This window comes from Octopus bimaculoides, chromosome 2 (genome assembly GCF_046866305.1).
Source record: "Octopus bimaculoides isolate indiv1 chromosome 2, ASM4686630v1, whole genome shotgun sequence".
Classification (NCBI taxonomy): Eukaryota; Metazoa; Mollusca; class Cephalopoda; order Octopoda; family Octopodidae; genus Octopus; species Octopus bimaculoides.
This window is the reverse complement of record NC_142929.1, coordinates 43,266,991-43,291,990: the sequence shown is the minus strand read 5'-3', so window position 1 is coordinate 43,291,990 and position 25,000 is coordinate 43,266,991. Positions and strand designations below refer to the sequence as shown.

The window sequence follows — 25,000 nt, the reverse complement described above, 5'->3', positions numbered from 1 at the left end:
AGCATCTTTGATGGTTTGGGGAGGCTATTTTGCACGCTTTTAACAATCTGGTTGGCAGGCCATCTGGTCCAGATGCTGAATTTGGGTCTAGGTCATTAATAGCTGGAAGTATATAATTTTCCATAATATCATTAATTTCTACAGATCGCATTATTTGTCACCAGATAACATAATGACTGAAAGCGCTAATGACATACGAGACTTAAGAGTACTCATGTCAAATGATGCATCTTTCATCAGCCACATCACCAAACTACGTCTAAATGCAGACATCTCATAGCATGGATCCTACGAAACTTAATGATTCTACGGAAAACCTTAGTTCTCAGCAGACTAGATAACTGCACACAGCTTTGGTTTCCAAACGCATCCGGTCTCAGAAGAAATTGAAGGATTACAAAGAATGTTCACCAGTAAAAGAACTTAAGTTAAAAGCCTTAATTACTGGGAACGCCAAACAGAGATATACTTGCATAAACGTTTAGAAAATCCTGAAAGAGTATGTTGTAAAATTCAGGATTAAAGAGAATTTCAATGCATGAACTGGCAGACATCGTCAGCTTCTACATATACCACTATCGAAATAACGAGCAAAAATACTTTATTGTACCAGTCTGCTATTTAGAAGTCCTCAATTGTTCAGCTGCCTACCTGGAGTAATCAGAAATATAAAAGGGACCTCTACTGAAACATTCAAAACAACATTGGATAAATTCTTTATGACGATGTCAGACCAGCCAACCATTCAAGGATTTTCACTCAGATTGATCCGATGCTACAAACTCAACAACTTCCAGTTATAAAATGACAACAAAACTCAAGGAAAATATATTAAGGTGATGCTGAAACATAGCCGCAGGCCTACAGCTAAAACCATAAATCGAATAAGAGAAAAGAATAGTGGCTGAAAGTAAAAGATGAGGATTGGTGAAAACAGTAGATCGTCAGACCAAACGCCTTGTGTTATCATTTACATCTCTTCGTTCTGATTTCAAATCCTACTGAAAACGAGCTTTGCATTCTAGACTTCCGGTATGCATAGAATTAAACATTAGTCAAGTACAGGTATCGGCCTTAATCGACTAAAATCTCCTTCTGACTATGTTAGATATTCCTGCTATTACAAAAATCAGTGATGCTTCACGTTAATAATAGAGAAAAAAAACATGACTATTAAATCGTCAAGCTATTGTCGATATATATATTTTCTATTTTCTATGTTAATTTGTTTCCGAGTGTAGTATCTTCATTTGACAGAAAACTGAATAGATGTAGTTACAATATATAAAATGTGATAATTTATTCATTGATTGAATGCCAAAGGAAACCATACGTGACGAATATATTCCGGTATAGAGATAATTTGTGTTCGAGTGCGTGTACATATAATACATCCATCCATTCATATATACATCTGTGTATATGTGTGTGTCTCTTTACACACACACACACACACACACACACACACACACACACACACACACACACACACACACACACACACGCACACACACACACACACATATGAGACTTATAACTTACGTACATCATGGGTGTTCTTGCTTATCTTATGTATGTTTTGGGGGTTTGTAGGTGTTTGTGTTAATTTGAAGGCTTTCCCCATACTGGTGGTGGTGCATGAAATTTATGTTTATATTTAAATTCACCTGATTAATACCTGTTGGGAAGAGAGAAAGCAAGGAAGTAATTTTGGAGTAAAACAAGATTAAGTTAAAGATTTATTAAGTAGTTGAGGAAGAGAGGGTACAAAGTAAGGTAAACCAGAGGAGTGGGGAGTGTTTCGAATATGTTTAAAAGGGTTTGCTAGCAAGGTTGTTGTCTGTCGTTCTTAGTGAGGCTATGTTGTGTAGACAGCTCTTGTTGTGTAGACTAGAGCATTGCCCGTCTTATGAGGGGTAACTTTAGAAGTGTAATTTTACCATCATGGGTATTATCAATACAGCATACATACTGTAATTATAATTTTACTTTTATCAAATATATTTTGCGGTGCTTATATAAAATTATGAAGTGAATACTAAATTTCAAAGGAAAAAAATTTAAATGAGATCAATTTTTCATTTGTATAACTCTTTTCGTAACTACTTTATCACAAACTCCTTCTCCTCCTCATTCTCCTCCAACTTCTTCTCCCCCTCTTCATCCCCTGTCTCACGTTTCTCTTTCACTGTGCGTATAGCGTTCTTTTACTCATTGACTGCTACCAAGCCAATTATGTGTACGCAGCTCCTTGCACCTCTTATGTTAATTCTCTCTCTCTCATTATCTCTCTCTCTTTCTCTCTCCCTCTCTCTCTTTGTATCTCTCTTGTAATCTCTATCCTCCTTTTTCTACGATATAATGCAAGACTGAAGATTTCTACCAACCAGCCAACCTACAAACCAACTCTTGAAACAGACATATTTAACCATATGGCTCCGTTCATGATCATCCATATATTTTTAAGGGACATGTTTCTGGGAATGCATTATTCAATACATCCCGCCTCTCTTAATACAGCGGACACTGGCTGCTAGTTGAGACAAAAAGCTATTACATAGCAGTAAAAGGATGAATGCACAACGCGTCTCTGGAACAGATGTCTCTTTTTAAAATTTTAAAATTTATTGATGTGTTTCTTGTTTTTAGTCTCATTAATTATTACCAATCCAGCATGGCCGCAGTCAAATGACTGAAACAAGTAAAAGAATAAAAGAATAGATCAGCCTTAATTGAAGAACTCTATGATCAAAAGAAGAATGCGTCAAAGGTTGCATATTAACTTAACAGAGTATGCTGTGATTTGAAAGACATACGCATGGTGTTGTTTTTCCTTCTCATGTCAAGCGAAAGACAGCACAAATACAAGGTACATTCCAGACGTTTTCAGACTTTTGCAGGAGAGACATGTAATAATTTCAAAGGCACAAGGGTGGCAGTGTGGTAAGAAGCTTACTTGCTAACCTCATGGTCCCGGGTTCATTCCCACTGCGTGGCGCCTTGAACAAATGTCTTCTACTGTAGTCTCGGGCGGTCAAAGATTTGAGAGTGGATATGGTGGGAGGAAACTGAAAAAAGCCTCTCGTATGTACCTGTGTTTGTGCCCCCCAAACCGCTTGACAACCGGTGTTGGTTTGTTTGCCTTCCCGCATCTTAGCGGTTCTGCAAAAAGATACCGATAAAATTAATACCAGGCTTTAAAAATAGATAACGACTGGGGTCGATTCCTTCAAATAAAAAATACTTCGAGGCAGTGCCGCAACATGGCTGCTGCTGCTACTACTACTACTACTACTACTACTTAGCATAGAACAGTATAACATAAACATGCCTACAGCAATCCATAAACATGTGATGCATTAGATATAGAGTAATGACATACTAAAATTACAATAATCCAAGACATTTATGACCGCCTCTTCGAATAATATCTCAATATATAAAGTCTCGTATATTACGGGTACCATAAAGGTAGCAGCGTATCAGAAATGCGGACAACATTTTAGCGTAGTTTGTATTTCAAAAGTAGGCTACCAACAGCTCAGGGATTTTTTTTTTTTTCTCAATGAAGATTTGTTAATGTTTCTATACGTTGAAATTATGTCTAATATAATGGTGGAAATGCTTTATTCGTCACAAGATCGGTCTTATTCAGAGCAACACTGTCTTTTGAGATCCATTTGCATCTGAAAATAACAGCAAATAAATTTCATATCATCAATATTTTGTTCTAAAAGTCTACATCTGACTTTTATTCCGCTTCGTTGTTTTTGGCGATTTGACCACAGCAAAAAAAAACAACACACACATTTGGCATGTGTGCGTGTATATAGATAGATAGATAGATAGATACATACATACATACATACATACAAATATATATAAATATGTATATATATATATATATATATATATATATATATATATATATATATATATATACACATATATACGACACATATAAATATACATATATATATATATATATATATATATATGTGTGTGTGTGTGTGTGTGTATGTATATATGTATGTATGTATATGTATCTTTATGTATATATAATTATATATATATACATTTATATCTTGATTTATATATATATATATATATATATATATATATATATATATATATATATACACGAAAAATATGTGAAGTATCATGTCTATTTCAGCGAGATTTCTTTCCACTTTTGAATTTTTATTTCCTTTGATAATAGAATCCTAATATATCCTCTTATCCCCAATGGCAAAAGCCTAGTTCAAAATGCATCCATGCATGTGAGATGTCTCCAGAAAGGCAGAAACTAAAAATTCCGGAACAAAACAAAATAAAATGAAATATAATAATGAAAAAAAACAAAAAACAGAAAGCTTAGTTGAAAGGAAAATGTACTGCCAGCAAACAATTCCAGATCATGTATCGTGTCATCTATATTAGCCGCTACTATTGCTACTGCTGCTGCCACCACCACAACCACCGCTACTACTACTACTACTACTACTACTACTACTACTACCCTTACAACACTATGATATACATGCCTGCAAACATCCATAAACATGTGGGTGTGTGAGAAAAGAACTGATTTATAGCAGCTATATGTGTGTGTCCGTTTGTGTGTGTGCGTGTGTGTAAGTGTGTTTGTGAATGTGTGAGTGAGTCTGTGTGAATGCGTGTGTGTGTGTGAGTTTAAGTGAGTGTGTGTGTGTGTGTGTGTGTGTGTGTGTGTGTGTGTGTGTTTAAGTGTGTGAAATCGAGGAATAATTTGATCAATAGAACATCGATTTCAAGATAATTTAGAGCAAGTCTTGTCTGTGTGTTTATATGTATGCCAATCTGTGTTCATGAGCGTGCATATGTATATCTAATACTGAAAACACGACCGCAGTTAATTATATTTTCTTAGATTTTAAACATTTTTATTAATTATCGCAATATTTGTTCTTAATTTAGAACAAAAATTTCCTGTTCGGAGTTAGATCTTACGCTTTAAAAATACGAAAAATCATTGAAAAAAATGACTTAAACTCCAAAAGTATCCACATGAGACCTAAAAAAGACGCACTGCAATTTCATGTATATATACTAAATATATTTTAGCGCAAATACCTTCTGTAGCCTTAACAATGGGAGGATATTGCAAATTTTAACTAAATCAATAGATATTATAAATAGGCACACCGAGGTTAATAAGCAACTGTCGTCATGAAACTTAATAATACTTCTGCAACAGAAAGCAGAACACTCGAACGGTATTAAGTTGCCAGATATAAATTATCAACTACCTAAAATTAATTCCTTCACAATCCGAATGAAGCTATATGGTGTACCGGTAGTACAGTGTTTTAATACAATCAACAAGACCACTTTCTAAATATTAAGTGCCCAGATCTAGCTCAGTGCTATACGTTCTACCAAAGCGTTGTGATTCTAACAGACGGTTACTGTTTAGAATGACTGCTACTGCATTTCAAGGCCAGATTCTTCATATTGTGCATCGCATAGTTATTGCTTGTAGTAAACGAACTGTCCAACGAAATCCAACTGAGGCTTGAGGATAAGCCAATCATCGTTAGCTCGCAGCTTATCGACTGTCCAAATGGCAAAAGGTTAAGAAATAAAAGGTTGAATGTGAAATAACAGATTAAGAATTCAGCTTTCTTCCATTTAGGCCCAGAACTGTGAAATATTACCTGTTCTATTATCTAATTATTTACATAGTAGTAAATAGAAGCAAGCAATATTTTGTATATTATTTCCTTATAATGAGCGCATCTCCCCAAATGAGACCTTCCTACACGTTTTTATTCATATATATATAATAAAAAAAACCAAAGTAGCTTAGGAACTATCTTTTTCGCCATTGCATATCTAACACTGAAAAGTTGTCTGTGTGGTTGCATTCCCTTGGTGTCCAAATAACGTGCTTATTTTGCTCAATACAAAAATGTACAGATGTTTATACTTCGATTCATGTGAACAAACAGAAATTGTACTGCTTGGAAGGGTCGATGTGCATCCTGCTTCCCTGGGTTAATTAACTGCGTCCAAATTGTATTCCTTGACCCCCAAAATGGAACTTTACATATTCACGTTTATGATATCGAGAACAACAGTACCATAAAACGTACAGGATCCATATAATCACGAGTAAACATCCTTAAGGGTGCTAGCTCCCGACAACTGCAAACCAAAAACTGTAAACATGAAAATAATGCAACAAAGCTTTGCTCAATCCCGGTAGAATTTTAGTTGATCAAATATAGCGTCGATGAATATGCAAAGTTACTACATGGCAGAATTCTGTCATTTACCAATCTACCCGAAACGTGCATGAGCTGATTACAATGAATAATTGTTCATTCTTTTGTCTTTATATACCCACACAGACACAGAGACTTACACAGACAGACATATATATATATATATATATATATATATATATATATATATATATATATATATATATATATATATATATATATATATATATATATGCTCACGGCAGCCAACAATATCAGAGATCTGGGTGTAATTGTTGACAACAATCTCAATTGGAGTGCCTACATCAACAATAAGGTCAATATAGCTCGTAGAATGAGCTCCTGGATCTTAAGAACCTTCCGATCCAGAGAACAAGGTGTCATCATTCCACTTTTCTCCTTTGTACGGCCACACCTCGAATATTGCTGCCCCTTGTGGTCTCCCCATACAAAACAAAACATCTCAAGGATTGAATCACCCCAGAGGGCACTTACCAAACGAATCTGATCTTGATTACTGGGACCGCCTTAAAGCCTTGAAGTTCTACTCTCTCCAGCGCCGCCTCGAGCGGTGCATCATTTGCACAATGTGGAAAATATACCGCCAGCATTGCCCAAACGAACATTTGAACATTTGCAAACACGCAGGAATGAGAGAGAACATTAAATAATTCTAGATGACAATAAATAATTGTTTCTACAACAGTTTATTTTCCTGAATTTAATTTAACTTTTTAGGATTGTATGTATATCAATAAACATCTACTTGAAAACAAAATGCATGAGTACTGGGAAGTCAAAGTGTGAGTACATTTTTTTGGGGACACCCTGTATATATGAAGATAAAGAAAAAGCAAGAAAGACAGAAAGGTTAATATTTTCCAAAACGTTCTTTATTTCGTCAAAAATCTTTTCTGTTCACTTCTTTATAATACATTTGCACGCAAAGCAACTTTATACAATACTTTCAGTTTTACATCCTAGAAATCTTAGGAAATAAAACATGTAAGACGTGACTGAAGAATTTTTAACTCTTGACTGATAGGTGCAATAATTTTGAATTATTGTTGGTTGTGGTGATTTAATCACAGATTAGTAACGCTTGTTTATCAAACTTGTCCCAGCTATGACCTTTCCTGCGTTCACACGCGCACTGCATATTTATGACTGCATTATCTAAAAGGACAGTCCCCTGTCAAAATAGCAAGTAGCTTGAGAGAGTTCCAATTTTTATTTCCACCAATCCGAATAAACACATAAACTTGCTCCTACTTTTATATTATTTTATTTTATTTCATTCTTTTTATTTCGACAGCAGATGAAATTTTGAAACTGATTCCAGTAGAAAATGTATCTTCGGCAGATTCGTCACCGTGAAAGGAGTTGTCAGATTTCCTTCCGTTCTGAAAAAAGAGAGAAAATATTAATGTTTAAAATTTATTTCACTGACATAGTTTGATATCAACGTATAATAAATCTTCAAAAATGGCATCAGTGCTTGATTAGAATTATATTTTACCGACTCTGGAAAAAGCTAAAGTCGAGCTCGTGCGGATTTGAACTCAGAACATAAAACCACGGAATGAGCTACAGGGTGACTCAGTCAGACTCCCTAGCTATCCTCCTCTCAGGGCGGAGGGTTCACTCGTCATAATATAGTCTTTGACTGCAATTAAAGAATATTTTTAAAAAAATCAAACTTGCTCGTCTCAATGACAACACTTTGATCATGGGTTTATTGGATCAAAGCTTACCTGGGGTTAAACAAGACAAATACTTACATCAACAATATTCCTTAACATAATGTAATTCCTACGTGGTGTTAATAATGCCGGATATCAAAAATGTACTGAATTTGACGCATGTGTATATATATTTATGCCTCATCTATTCTCAGATTCATTTAACAGAGAAAATGCACATGTAGATGTGTGTGTGTCTGTGTGTCTGTCTGTCTGTCTGTGTGCGTGTGTGCGTGTGTGTGTACGTGCGTGTGGGCGTATGCGTGATGTGTGTGCGTGTGTGTGCATAAACAAACACACACGCATTCACACATTCTCTCTCACACACACACACGCACAAACACACACACACAACATTTGTGTGTATATATATATATATATATATATATATATATATATATATATATATACATATATATATGTATATATATTTCAGAAACCTTACACCCGTCTCTGTCTTTCGCCCTTCGCTGCACACGACTGTAGGGACTAATAATGTTTGCAGTACCACACACGCACACACACGCGCGTGCGTACGCACATACACATATGTGTGTATCTCTGTGTGTGTGTGTGTGTGTGTGTGTGTGTGTGTGTGTGCGTGTGTAAATGTGTGCCTATATCCGAGTGGATATATGTGTGTGTATATATAATTTAGTTTTCTCTTGAGAGTAACATAAATACACTCATGTAGATTAATTCATACACATTGGATTATACATACATACATACATACATACATACATACATACATACATACATACATACAATACATACATACATGCATACATACATACATACATGCATGCAATGCATAGTACGTACATACATAAATACATACGTATGTATATAATTGAAAATATATTGTCTGCTAAAAATATATTTTAAGTGCCCAGTGTGGTTGAAATAGTCAAAATGAATCCTGCGAATGATAAAGTAATTCTAACTTAAGATCAACATCACCGATTAAAATATGCCAGACACCAGTGGATGATAGCAATTTTTCAAGGAAGCTTGATGCTCATAGGAAATACTAAATGCAAAATCCCTTAGAGGAATTCCCTATAGACATGTTGTGCTCCACTTTTTAAACACTATTATTGAAGGAAGATTTCTACAATAGTCATCTAGAATATATTCCTTTCAGCTGTTCATAGGGTCTACAGACGACATCGATCATATGAAACGTCGTTTTCCCCAAACATGTTATATATCCTTTTTCTTCGTCCTATCCTTTTATATCATTCCGTTTTCATTTTAGTATTTTATTATATATTTTTATCTGTTTGTTTTAGCGTGGATATAACAAGTGCCAGGACATTATCTCCGCGAGAGAAGATAAAAAGATAAGGTTTTAAAATATGAAATTCGATAAACTTTAACATCAGGACTCTTTAGTATATAACGACGCCTAGGGAATATAAACTGTGGTCGTTTAATACTCCACAATATGGAACCATTTATTTTAAGTTAATGGCCTAAAGAAATATATTTCCAGCTGTTTAGAATAAAAGAAAATTGAATAAAAAAGTCAAAGACAAATATAAAAATATGTCGTTTACATACGTCTTATTTTATTATTTGATTCATTTATTTATTATTATTTTTATCTAGTTCTTTTATTATTTGTCTTTTGGGAGAAATTCTATATGTTTTTGTTTCAACCAAGATCTTAATTATATAATATTAATGATTCACACTTAGATGCACACTTGGGCATCTAGTCACATGTGCGTATATATATGAAGAAATTAATATACGATTCTTTAGATCTCTTCAATTATTAATCTCTTCTCCCTACTCTTTATAAAAACGTTTTTCTATCACTCTCTCCATCTCCATACACATACACACACACGTACACTCACACACACACACATGTGTATATATATATATATATATATATATATATATATATATATATATGCGTGCATGTGTGTACATATATATATATATATATATATATATATATATATATATATATATATATATATATATATATATATATACATATATGCATGTGTGAGTGTACATATATATATATAGATATAGATACATACATACATACATACACACCCCAACACATTAGTATATGCATTTGTGTTTATATATATACACAAGTATATTTACACATGCACAATATAGAAAATTATCATATGTGTGTGTGTGTGTGTGTGTTTGTGTGTATTTATGTGTGTATATGTGTTTCATTAACCTCAATATAGATGTAAATAAACTTTTGGGGTTTTTATAAATAAAATGAAAATATGACAGGAAAACGGAACTTGCAGGTCTCAAAATTCGGTTAAATTCCTTACGAGGTTCCTATATTTTAAACTTTCTTGAAAGAGCTATTACAGGCGCTGAGCTATAGATAAAAATCTAGTCAACGGTGGCAGCTCTCGCTCTACAAGGCCGTTTCAGCCTCCTAGAAATAACAGCCTAAATACTCTCCATTCATACCAATAGTTAATGTTTTACTTAAAAACAAAAACGACACATACACAACAGACGCTCCTGGTTGGAACGTCTGTTTATCGTTGTTTAGCTAGATCGGGCATAACCTGGGCTGAGCCACCGCAACCACCAGCACAATATCAACCATAATGAAAATAATAACTACAATAACAACAACCACAAGAAATCTCACAACAAACCCATTTTCCAGCCAAATCAGTCTAGCTTCACGATCAGTAACATAAAATTTACTCCGATCGAGTGGTGGAGCTGTTACAACAATATACTAGACGCGATGCAGAATTTATTCTTTATTCTTTGTATTCTAGACTCAAATGCCATCATGGTCTACTAGGGGTAGGTTAGATTTTATCGATCAACCGTTAAACACCACTGTTTTCTGTTTTTAAGGAAGCTGACAAATATAAAGAAAAAAGTCATAGTACCTAACAACTATGAAGAAAAAGAACAAAAAACAAAAGCTGTAAAACAACTGAAATCCAAACTAAAACTGGAACAGCAACGGATCGTGATAAAACGATGGCAAGAAAAGCACTTACATGGCAAATATTGCATTAAGCTAAACAAAAAAGAAATAAACAAAGCAAAATCCCAACAATGGCTGAGAAGCTCAGGACTCAAAGCAGAGACTGAAAGAGTTTTAATTGTAGCACAAGATCAAAGCTTTCTCACCAGAAATCACAAAAAACACATAAAGAAAAAAATATAAGAAGTAACTGCAGAATGTGTGGTGATGGGAAAAAACAATAAATCATATTGTCCCCGGCTGTCCAGTCCTGTCTAAGAAGATATATATTCATAGACACAACAAAATTGGGACCTATATACACAGAAAAAGTCATAGAAAAAGTCACAGAAAATGAGAAAGCAACCATACTCTGGAATATGCCAATACAAACAGATAGAGAAAGTAAAGTCAATAGATCGGATATAGTTGTCAGAAATAACCAAGAAAAAAATTCTTTCTAATCAATGTATCAATACCAACAGATGACAATGTTTCTCTAAATGAATTGAAGAAACTTTCAAAATACAAAAATCTGGAAATAGAGGTAACTCGAATGCGGAGCCTAAAAACAGAAACAATTCCTATTATCATAGGCGTATTAGCTATGATAAAAAAAAACATTCAGACAAATACATAACAAAATCACCAGGACTTACAAGTATACATAACATAGAGTAGCTAGCAACACTAGGCAGCGCACACATCCTACATAAAACACTTTCAATACAGTGAATGTAAGAGCACCAAAACATACCCCAGCACACCTAAGGCACACAGAGTTGCGCTCGGTAGTACAGTGAAAGCATGTGATGAAAATAAGATTACTGAATAATAATAATAATAATAATAATAATAATAATAATAATAATAATAATAATAATAATAATAATAATAATAATAATAATGATGATGATAATAATAAACGAGACTACACCGGGGAAGTTTAACAGACTACACCGGGGAAGTTTAACGAGACTACACCGGGGAAGTTTAACGAGACTACACCGGGGAAGTTTAACAGAGACTACACCGGGGAAGTTTAACAGAGACTACACCGGGGAAGTTTAACAGAGACTACACCGGGGAAGTTTAACAGAGACTACACCGGGGAAGTTTAACAAGACTACACCGGGGAAGTTTAACAGAGACTACACCGGGGAGGTTTAACAGAGACTACACCGGGGAAGTTTAACAGAGACTACACCGGGGAAGTTTAACATGTGAGAACGATAAATCACTGCTCCGAAACTTATCCAAAAACATCGGGAATAAAGACATCGCATTGAGCCAAAAAATAGCTGACGAAGGGTTGGATTATATCCGAGTAAGTAATACTCATTGAAATTTATTTCTATCTTTCCAAATATAATGATGTATTTTAACTTGATACCTCCACTACTCGCACAGCGATCGTAAACACACGTGTTACATCAGGATCAAACCATCTTCGAACCCCAAAACACCATGTACAAAAAAATTACAAACAGATTAAATAACACCGGTATTATTACACCCAAGAATAACAACCGAGAAGTGCGTACTGTAAGCTTGTTACGAAAAAAAATACGAAGATCTGAACGTGCAAAACAATCTGACAACAGAAATAAACGAACCGGTACCCTACGAAAACGATGACCGTCAAAATAATGGACCGGACGTTGTTCCTCATGTCCCGCAAACAAAACCAAAACGGCATAAATGGACACGTGAGGAATACATTTCGATACTATACGCCTATTTCACAGCAGTGCTCTACCCAAAAAACGAAAACGCAACAACACATACATATAAAATATGGAAGAAAAATAATGTAAATATAGACCTCGATAAAACAACGAGTCTAAAAACAGAAACAATTCCTATCATAGTAGGTGCCTTAGGTATAATAAAAAAATATTCAGACAAATGCATAACAAAAACCCCAGGACTTACAAATATATATAACATACAGAAAATTGCACTACTGGGTACTGCACACATTCTACGCAAAACACTTTCAATACAGTAAACATAAGAGCACCACAGCAAACCACAGCACATACCCAAGGCTCACAGAGCTGCGCTCGGTAGTGAAGTGAAAGCACGTTATAAAAATAAAACTACTGAACAATAATAATAATAATAATAATAATAATAATAATAATGTTCCTGTTATTGTGGGTGCCCTAGGTATGATAAGAAAGATATGTCAGAAACATCTATATAATATCCCAGGAGAACCATGTCTCAGAGAAATTCAAGAGATTGTACTGACAAGTACTTCCCACATCCTTGAAAAACCCTATCAATTTAAATGTATGTTATATTAAATGAAGGTATTTCGCTATTGCCTCCTTATCCTTCACTCACCCCAGGACGCTGGATGTGTCTCGGCTAGTGATTGTAACAAGCATGCATTAAAAGTAAATAATAATAATAATAATAATAATAATAATAATAATAATAATAATAATAATAATAATAATAATAATAATAATAATAATAATAAAGTTACGCCTCTTTATGCAGCATCTTAGGTGAGTGGCTACTATAATAGTGCTGGGTCAACCGAAGCTTTAAAACTTAAATATGTTACACAGAAACTGTATGGAATCCCGTTTGTTGAGATGGACTTTGCTTGGCAATCTTGGTACACTGGATCCATCGTCCAATTTACACTACCATTTAGCCCTTTTGTTCTTTTACGGAGTCCATTTTTATGCAAGCATTCGGTCAATGTCAGAAGTCAGAAAGTAACTTTATTCTTTTCATGCCAGCAAAATCGGACAGCCTAAACATTTTCTTGGTCTTCTTTCTCTATCTAAGCTTAAAAACAATCGACACCCATACATACAATGATGTATTTGCATGTAGGTGTTATTTATGAACGTATCATATTTGTATATAATTATTCCTGTGAAAACTTCAATGAAACTCTGATATGATGATACTATACAATCACTCGATTAGAAATAGCATTAATTTCTTCGTCAACAACAAAAAGAAGCATGCAAGACGACATCGGTCAGCACAATGGTAGGAAACTATATATATAAATATATATATATATATATATATATATATATATATATATATATATATATATATATATATATAAAGAGAGAGAGAGAGAGAGAGAGAGAGAGAGAGAGAGAGAGAGAGAGAGAGAGAGAGAGAGAGAGAGAGAGAGAGAGAGAGAGAGAGCTACAGAACAACAACAGCGAGAGCTGCAATGATCGAAAATAAATATATCTTTACCAAAAATTAGCATGTTTATGGGTTATGTTGGTACGGGTGGTCTAATTCTTGTATACTAAAATAAAATTTTGGACACTACATCACATATTGCTGGAGCCACTGACGTCAGTGTGCAGACAGTGAAGAGAATTTTTGTGTTATCAGAGCCGCTTTGCTGTTATTACTGTCATTCAGGGAGGAGTCTGAGAAGATAAGGCCATCTATTAGACAACAGATTTATAACGTATTCAAACATTACTAAATCTATATACACACACACACACACACACACACAAACACACATACACACACACACACATATATATATATATATATATACACACACATACATATACACACACACACACACACATATATATATATATATAGTTACATATACTTATGCATGCACGCATTTATACAGATAACTACACACATGCGCAAACACAAACAATCAAACGCAAACACACTCTTGCATATATTATCTTAAAAAAGATTTTACACTTTGTGTATTGTTATCAATACCATATTCTTTGACTTAGACATAAGATTTGCTCCCTAGAGGACCTTGTCTATAGATATAAAGGGTAAAAAACCAAGAATTTTTATATCTTTATTAGTTTAAGATTAAGTGAAGACTGTGATTATATATAGTTTTGAAATATATACTTTGAAAAGAGCAAAAGTTACCATCATGTCAAAAATAGAGACGCTTTAAATATACTATGGAGTCTAAATAGATCCTTAAATTATCAGTAACATTACGAAGCTGTTATTAAGTTTATACAACCACCTCACATGATATATATGTATATATACACGCACACTGTTATCACTTTATTTGTTAATCTGTGTCCGTAGAACAGTGTTAATGCATAACCTTTAGAGGCCTTGATCGGAGTATCATGATAGGGATAACTGGTGGATAAAAACCTGTCTAGTTCTTTGTTTTTAGGCGTGTGAGTGACAGGAAAAGTGGGACAAGAGTTCATTCCTGAGATATGTAATTCTGGAGAAGTAGAATGGTTGTGTTCAGGACGATATATTGAAGAGATGGATATCAAATGTGACAAGTCACTATCTGCATTAAATTCAAATAGTAAAGCTGGTGCTCTCATATTTAATACACAGAATTTGGAAATGTTATGTGAACAAAATTGTAAAGGGGTGAGTACATTGACAGATTCCATTAATTTTCTCTACACGTGAGAGCAGTCACTATACCTCGTTTGATCTGCTGAAAATAGCAACCACATGTCCTCCAAATCTCTGTCTACTGTCTTAAACAGAGTTTGTGTGTTTGGTGCATTTTAGCAAATCAACTATGCATAATTCCATGCATACATACATACATATACATATATATATATATATATATATATATATATATATATATGTATTATGTATGTATGCATATATATATATATAATACAATATAAATTATATATATATATATATATATATATATATATATATATATATATATATATATATATATATATATATATATACATATATATATATATAAGCATATATAGGCACAGGGCGTCATGAAGCGTGTACAACAACAAAAATACGAAATACGAGTATATGGAATATGAACTATTTTTTCGAACAACGAAAGACACAAATGGAAAACAAAACAAACAACATAAAGAACGACTTTTAATCAGTTGTTGGCTGTTTTTCTACTCTCGTATTTCGAGCATTTAGCAATAATATATTCTTTCGATAAAACAGTTGCTCCCGCAAAGCAAATTAAATAAAATTTGGGAATACGCGGAGGGTCAAAATTGGTAACACAAACAGGACAGTAAAAACAAAGAGGAAGGGCTGCTAAGCCTAAACGAGGCTGTGGTGGCGAACGCATAAATCAAGCTTGGACAGAAGACAGACAAAAACACGTCTTCCTTGTTCCAGCTACAACGGAGAGAAAGAAAGAAACACAAGTTAGGAGAAGAAAGAAAGATGGCCGATAACCACGTGGGAGCCACATGTGCAAGGGAGGAGGAGTAAGGGAGAGATAGTGACAGAGTGATAGAATAGAATAGTGGGAGAAGAGGAGGTAAAGGAATAAGAGAGAGAAAGAGCGAAAAACGAAAGAGTGAAAAGATCGTATAGAGTGCGCATCAGAATTATGAAGCTAAAACTTAGCTGGAAGAGGATGCGTGGCGTTCAATCATATGCTAATATAAATAATATCTATCTATCTATCTATCTATCTATCTATCTATCTATCTATATATATATATATATATATATATATATATATATATATATATACGTTTATATATATATATGCATATACGCATGCGTATATGTGCATATATATATATAAATAGATAGATAGATAGATAGATAGATAGATAGATAGATAAACACATACATACATACATTTATGTATTGTTATCCCCAGTGAGTAATGTGTCTGCATGCATATGCATATTTGATTTGCAATGTGTCCTAAGTAACTCAAATTGTTGAAAACAGTACAAAGGGCAAAATGTATGATCGACACAAATTCAGCTTGAATAATTTCAATGTAGCCGTGAATAGCTGCAGGAAAATAAAAATTATGTACAAAACGAAAGTTTAAACCTCAGGCATGTTTCATGGAACCAATAATGTATTGTAATACTTATAAATACGTGTCATATATATATATATATATATATATATATATATATATATATATATATATATATATATCATATACATACATATCATATATTGTTCCTTTGAGCATAAATTCATATTCAAGAATTATAGAGGCAAGAACAACACTAGTCTTTCTAAGTATGTACAGCACTTGAACGAACAACATATTGATATCAACAGGTGAATCATTCAACGCAACACGTCCTACATAAAGGTATCAAATTATTCTTGACTGTGCACTACACAGAATTATCAGAGAATAAAAAGTAAATGATGCATCCGTTTCGTGGCATTGAATACTAACAATAATTCCCTTAGCACTGATACAATTTTTTTTTATCGATTTACCTTCATATTGCTCTTTGGTAATGTTCGTAACCACCTCAACATGGCTGTCCAATCGAACGGACTTTACTGAAGTGGCCACGAACATTTCTTGTTAGCACAGCTACTGCATTGATCTCTTAGAGAGACTTTAGAGCTAGCATTTTAGCTATTTGGTAGATTTCTGAAAAAGAACATTATAATCATATCATATTCTGAGATATATTTAATATTTACAGCTCCAAATTATATGTTAATCCTAAATTTGTTGATGCTATGTGTCGACTGTCAATACGTAAAGAAAAGAAGCATGGGTTTACTGACATCTCAACTTATTGTAACACTCAGTGCCTTTCATAGACCTTCATGCATGTACACATCACTTAGTTTGAAAAAAATATCTTTTATTTGTCCCCCGGCTGAAGAAGGCTCCGCTGGTGTAAAAACACATCAAGCCACCAGAAGCACTGAGTGTATAATATTTCTAGTTGAATATATTTGCCTCGAGTTGTTTATAATTCAGTTAAACTACACATCATTATATTAGTTTGAATTAATGTCTGAGTGCTTGTATGTGTATGCATCTCTGAGTATGTTGTATATGTGTTACTAAGTGCAGTGGTAGTCTGGTAGTTATTTGAATATATGTAGCTGTGTGTATTGATGAGTGAACTTAAAATACTTAAAATCACATTATCAATTCTAACAAGTAGGCACGTTTAATTGATTCCAGTTGTTTTATGAAATGGCCTTCCCACATCGCATATGGAACAAGGCATGAAAAAGTAAATGAGAGTTGGGAGGCAGTACTGAAGAAAAGAGAAGCTAAAAGGAACAAAGAAGAAGCAAGACAATAACTAAAGCTGAATAAAGTGAAGCATTGCCTTATGTTGGAGAATAAGGAAAAATGGTTCAGATATAACTAAATACGCAGAGGCTGCAGTATGAGGAAGTCATTGTGTCACCTGTTTGATGTCTGCCATGACTTTAACGAATGGAGGCTAACCAGACGATATAGTTCTTCGATGTTTCGAGTCACTAATTCTTCCTATCACTATTACCAAAACCACCCGCAGCTCTTCATGGTAAAGTGTCGTTATAGTGTGCTGAAAGGGATTAATCAGAGACAATACTTTCAAGTGACTGCTAAGAACGCGATGACAGCATTGACGGCTAGCAGGCAGTTAAGAGAGGCATACCAACCGTCTGAACGATAAAGAAGACATAGTTGAAATATTTTTCCCGAAGAAAGATTTTGTATCGGTTCACACTGAGTGCTTTTTAACTATATACAAAATATCCTCAGACTGAAAGGTTTTGCAGATAGACATGTTTTTCATTACATTTTCTGTTTAACTTATATCTTCCCTCACAGTTAGACATTCCTTCTCTCACTTTACCCTGTCCTCTTTTATACTAATTACCTTTAATCTGCGTTTAATTAAGCCAATATATGATTGCAGCGGTGCCTACCTCTAAAACCAGGCACGACGCTTGTGTACCACATCTAAACAGAAAGAATAATTAATTTTTACTTATTCATAAATTATCTGATTTATTTATTTACTTATTAATTTATATCTGCAGCTTCGTTATGGTAACTTTTATATTTTTTCAGCTTTCTCTTATCCTTTCTTTAGTGACAGTTCTTCAGTTTCCATTATAAACTAACACACAACGAAACGTATACTATATGAAGCATTATATATGTATATGTGTGTGCGTGTGTGCAAGAATGTATATATATGTATGTATGCATGTATATATAAATATAGGAGTGGCTGTGTGGTAAGTAGCTTGCTTACCAACCATATGGTTCCAGGTTCAGTCCCACTGCGTGGCACCTTGGGCAAGTGTCTTCTACTATAGCCTCGGGCCAACTAAAGCCTTGTGAGTGAATTTGGTAGACGGAAACTGAAAGAAGCCTGTCGTATATATGTGTGTGTGTATATATATATATATATATATATATATATATATGTATGTGTGTGAATATTTTTGTATGTCTGGGTTTCCCCCCCCCCCAAAAAAAAACATCGCTTGACAACCGATGCTGGTGTGTTTACGTCCCCGTAACTTAGCGGTTCGGCAAAAAGAGACCGATAGAATAAATTCTAGGCCTACAAACAATAAGTCCTGGGGTCGTTTTTCTCGACTAAAGGCGATGCTCCAGCATGGCCACAGTCAAATGACTGAAACAAGCAAAAAAAAAAAGAGAAAAGAGTAAAAGAGTAAGTATCGAGGAGCTTGCTTGTGATTCTTCGTTGAAGTTCGGTTAATGTCTCGGAAATTTTCTTCTTACCAAACTAATATTAGGAAATGTAAAATTCCAAACATACAGGAATATTCAATTTAGTAATACCAAATTGAATTTTATAATAAATAATGTACGTATATAAATATAATTTAGAGAAGAACCACCAATATACAATTCAAACAATGAAGGAGACCAATCACCATCATGAAAAGCGTACTGTACAAAATACTAATTTAAAAATCTATAAAATCTAAAAGAAAAGTATAAAATCCATAAAATCTATAAAATACTAGACTAAAAATTTAATTCTACTTAGTAAATTAATAAAATAGAAGGTAAAGGGTTCACTACGCGCGTTTCGTGGCCACAGTAGAAGAAAAAAACCAGTGCAATTCCCAATAAATTGATCAAGATTATATTCTACTCAAAATACAGGTCTCTGGAAAGAATAAGAATTCAAATAACGTATATTACTAAATAAATAATAAAAATATCAGTACTTGTAGGAAAGCTCTCAATTACTTGTAAGAAAGCTCAATTACTTGTAGGAAAACCTCTCAATTACTTGTAGGAAATCTCTAAATTATATATCTATATATATATATATATAAATTACGTACACAACCACACACACATGCGTATATACATACATGCATACATACACGAACACACACCTCTACACACCTATATATACGTGTGTGTAAGTGAGTGTGTAAACATCTCTGTAGATATGTACTTGTATGTTTATCTATTCATCTGTCTATCTATGATACATTCTTTGTAAACTTGTCTTGACCCAACTCCTTGCCTTTCTTATAATTCACGCAAACCTTTTCTGGTTATGTCGCTAACAACAATAGAAGTAGCTTTTTGTCCATCATTACTGACCTGAAAAGATTTAAAATCTTCCCACGTTCCACTGGGAACATTTGAGGAATTACAGGAATAAAATGTATACATAATTTTTCATAAATAAATTAAAAGTTGAATTTCAAGATTGCATGCTGAAATGCGCTACTGACCGTATTTTTTCTTTAATTCCTTTGGGTGACCTAACTCTTTGTGTCTCACATTCTACTTTTCTCTACTTTTCTCACATTCTCCCTCTCTTTCTCTCTCTCTCTCTCTCTCTCTTACGCCTACTCTATCTCTCTCCCTCACTTTCTCCTTCTCGTTCTACGTCCTCTTGTCTTCAGACATTTAGACTTTTTCTTAATGGCATGCTAATTTCCGAGGGTGCTTCATCCTTGAGATTATCTTCCGTCCTCATTTAAGATTGACTGTAACTGTCACTTGGCATTCCTGTACTGTTCTCCCGAAGGGAAGATAATTTCAATAATTCCAAAATTTATCTTGCATAGTATTTGGTATACTTATATCCGACACGAACTTGTCTAATCTGGAAATTCTCCAGAACTTTCTAGTTTCTTAAATTTAGTATTATGTAAAATACATTTACATTTGAATTTATGAATTAGCAGCGATTACGTTTACTGATATCAACACAGAAACATTTCGTATTTTACTATAAAGATTACACATTTCTAAAAGACAACGATATCAATATCAAAATAGTGGCGCATAAACCACCCACCTGTAATTCTAGTAACTTTGGTATCAGTGAGTTCTCTTGAAATAGCATAGCAGCAATAATACATGGTTATCGTAACAATTTATAATTTTTCTGGTATCTGACAATACATTTCAGTATTCACATTTTATTGTTTAGGCAATAATGCCCAAACTATTTAATCGAAATGAAAGTTGTTGTTGATAAAATATCTGGCATAATTAGAAAGAGAAATGGAGTTGAATCCAGTTCATTGATTAATCAACATATGGTTGTGTGGTTAAGAAACTCGCTTTGCAACCACGTGATTTCGACTTCACTTCCGCTGTGCACACATGGGCATGTGATTTCTGCTATAGCTCCAGGTCAACCAATGTATTGTTAGTAAATATGATAGACTGAAACTGCACAGATACCCGTCGTATATCCACGTATGTGTGCACGCGTATGTACACGTCTTGTTTGCGCCTCCACCACTTCACAACTGATGTTGGTTTTCTGACGTTCCCGGAGCCTAGAGGCTCGGCAAAAGAGTCCAATAAAATAAGTATCACACTCAAAAATAAGTACTGGGGTCGATTTGTTCGACTAAACACACCAAAGGCTGTTCCAGTGAAGAAAATAATTTGAATACGTTAGTTTTGCACAGTGAAACATTATCTGTGAATTTATACGTTGGTCCAAATTAACAGTAAGTATTTCACTTTAGCCTAATCTATGCATCTTATTTGGTTCTTGGGTCATTTCTAATTTCTCACAGTTTTATCATTGTTAATTTAAAAACGAAACTCCATATAGAAAATATCAGCTAATATTCTAATTGGTGTAAAGGCAGCGAGTTGGCAGGATCGTTAGCACGCCGGGCAAAATGCTCAGCGGCATTTCGGCCGCCTTTACGCTCTGAGTTCAAATTCCATCGAGGTCGACTTTGTCTTTCATTCTTTCGGAGGAGGGGATAAGTCGATTGCAGCAACACTACTGTTCAACTGGCACTTATTTTATCGACCCCAAAAGGGTGAAAAGTAATGTCGACCAGACGGCATTTGAACCCACTACGAAAAGACGAACGAAATGCCGCGGAGCATTTAGCCGGCCGTGCTAACGATTCTCACTGCCCGCCACCGAACTGCCTAACAGTGCAGAAATGGCTGTGGTAACAAGTTTAGTTCTTAGTTTCGTAGTTTCGGGTTCGATCCTACTGCGTGGCCCTCTGGGCAAGTGTTTTCTACAATAGTCCCGGGCTGACCAAAGCCTTGTAAGTGGAGACCCTCGATAGAAACTGAGAGAAGCCCACCATATATGTGGGCGTACATCTATGTGCATGCGCGGGCACGCATGTGTATATGCCTTTGTACTTGTCCTCATAACGGCTTGACAACCAGTATTGTTTTTTTTTTCTTTACGTCTCTGTAACATAGTAGTTCAGCAAAAAGAGACTGAAAATAAATCCTGTGGTCGATTTGTTGACTAAACCCTTCAAGACGGTGCCCCATCATAGTCACAGTCCAGTGACTGAAGCATGTAAAAGTAAAAGATAAAAGATTAAGATTATCTTCATTTCTTTTTGTCTTCCTTTGGTAAAAATACAATAGAAATTTGTATCAAATAAACAACTTTACCAGAAAACTGACTCAATATCGTTTTCTCTGAAGGGGATTTAATATCTCCAACAAAACTGATATCGTTGTAACTTACATAGTTGTATAATAAATAACTAGAACTAACACATCTTATTTCACACAAAGCATACGTATATCATTTAGACTCTTTTAGATAAAATGTCGCCTTTTTCCTGTATCGCATTAAATTTATAGACTTCATATTTTATGGGTCTTTAAAATAGGTTACCTGATCCTGTCATGTTGTATTAGTTTCATTTAAAACCAGCCCTACCATAATTTTGGATAGATCTTTCTTATTCATTTCAATACTTGGTATGTAAATCCTCTTGATATTTTCCTATTGTTTGTGAACTCCACACTCCTTTAATTTATTAGTTGTATTATATTTATTTATATATTTATTTACTGTTATCGTTTCAGAAAATTTCTAGGTATCTAGACCCTGTATATTGAGTACATTTCCTCGACATACCTACATTTAACCTACGTAAATCTGTCTTCAGTTTCAAAATATATCCATGCAATCAGTAACCCGGTGAACAAAAGAAAAGAAAAAAGAAAAGAGAATTCAGGCCACAAAGGTATTTATCTGTTTTCAATCTTATATGCAGACATTATCTATTCTAGACTGTACAAAAGGTAGGGAAGGGAATCTGCTGCAACTGCTACCACCACCACCACCACCACTACCATTACTACTACTACTACTACTACTACTACTACTACTACTACTACTACTACTACTACTACTACTACTACTACTACTACCACAGGATGTAATGATGTAATGATTGCATTGTTCAATTAAATGGATTCCCTTGAAACGGTCGTACTACATTACTACTTGAAATCCTGTTGCTTATTTTGATTTTATATATATGATATTAGGGGGGAAATACAACAGAAACCAAGGCAGGAGGAGTATCTGAAATCATATAGAATAATTTTTATTAGGGTAAATTTGAAGTCTTTTCTGGGATATCCCAAGTGATAGGCTATCATGTCCGTACACTGCCTATACCGTCATCAGAGACAAGATTAGTATGTATGAAAAATATAGACAGGAAAAGTTCTAGACAGTTTATAAGAAATAAAACAGAAGAATAAAGAGTTAAGTAGATAGAAGAATACAGACAGGAGAATGAAGTTCACAGCTCATCTTTTACCAGGGTGTATGGAGGTTTGTCTGTACTTCGGTGAAGGTATAGGTCCTTAGGTATAATTCCAGGTAAATCCAGGCAGTATTTTGGTAGTATTTTGAATAATGCGTTCATGGTGAAGTGATTAGCGAGAATGTAAATGGTCCACACGGGTATATACATACATACACACATACATACAAACATACATGCATGCATACATATATAAATATAAATTATAAATATTATTGCAATGCAATACTATTATTTTCCAGCTAAATAAAGCACCGTAAAGGTAGAATTTAAATAGGAAAATGTGGCTAAATGTGGCAATGTTTGCTAAAAATAGCAGTCGATAACCGTACCACGCTATGTAAAGCTTCACTGAATGTACACTGGCAAAGATATGTGCGGGCAGTGAATATAAAAATTTTCGTTTTACCTCTAGGAAGAATACCGGATAGATGGACAATCTACAATGGATAATCTAGTACTCCAGTCTCGAACTTTCCTAATACGCCTATTACTGTAAATTCGGTTAGTCCTCGTCAGCTAGATTCAACGAATGTCGAAATTTTAAAATATCCGTTTCATCAATGCTAGTATATTCGGTTTAACGCCTAACTGTAGACAGAACCAAGATCAGTGAAAATTTTTTATATAAAAATTATAAATATTACTGCAAATACAATAGTATTATTTTCCAGCTAAAAGCACCGTAAAGACAGAATTTAAATAGGAAAATGCGACATAACAAGGAACCAATGTTTGCTGGAAATAGCAATCGATATCTGGAAAATGATACTATGTTGAAGTGATCACAGAGCAACATGAAATGAAGTATTTTGCTCAAGAACACAACGCATCGCCTGGAGGTGGGAATCTTAATCACGATCTCATGATTGTGAGCACAACGCCCTAGCCACTAGGGCAAGCTCTCTTGCATACATACATACATACATGCATACATACATACAGACATACATACATACAAGCTCATTTATCTTTCGTGGTTCATGTGAATTATTTCAGTAGCTATATTTTTTGTTGTTGCTTTATTAGTCCTTTTTATGTTTTGTATTTTATATTTGCAATTTGTCTTTGCAGACACTGTCTTCAAATTCTCTGACATTTATTGTCAATTTATGGAAATAGAAATATCACTTTAATTCGCTCCCTCTCCAGGTAGTTTGTATTTACATTCCTATCTATATACATTC

General features: G+C 34.2%; 1 long non-coding RNA gene across 1 annotated transcript in view; it reads right to left on the bottom strand.

Moving 5' to 3' along the window:
* Positions 1-7,137: 7,137 nt before the first annotated feature.
* The window catches only part of LOC149137044 (uncharacterized), a 107,341-nt gene continuing 89,478 nt past the window's right edge, over positions 7,138-25,000 (bottom strand). The window contains exon 2 of the long non-coding RNA XR_016238805.1: positions 7,138-7,669. This is a non-coding gene — a long non-coding RNA (uncharacterized LOC149137044). The remainder of the gene's footprint in view (positions 7,670-25,000) is intronic.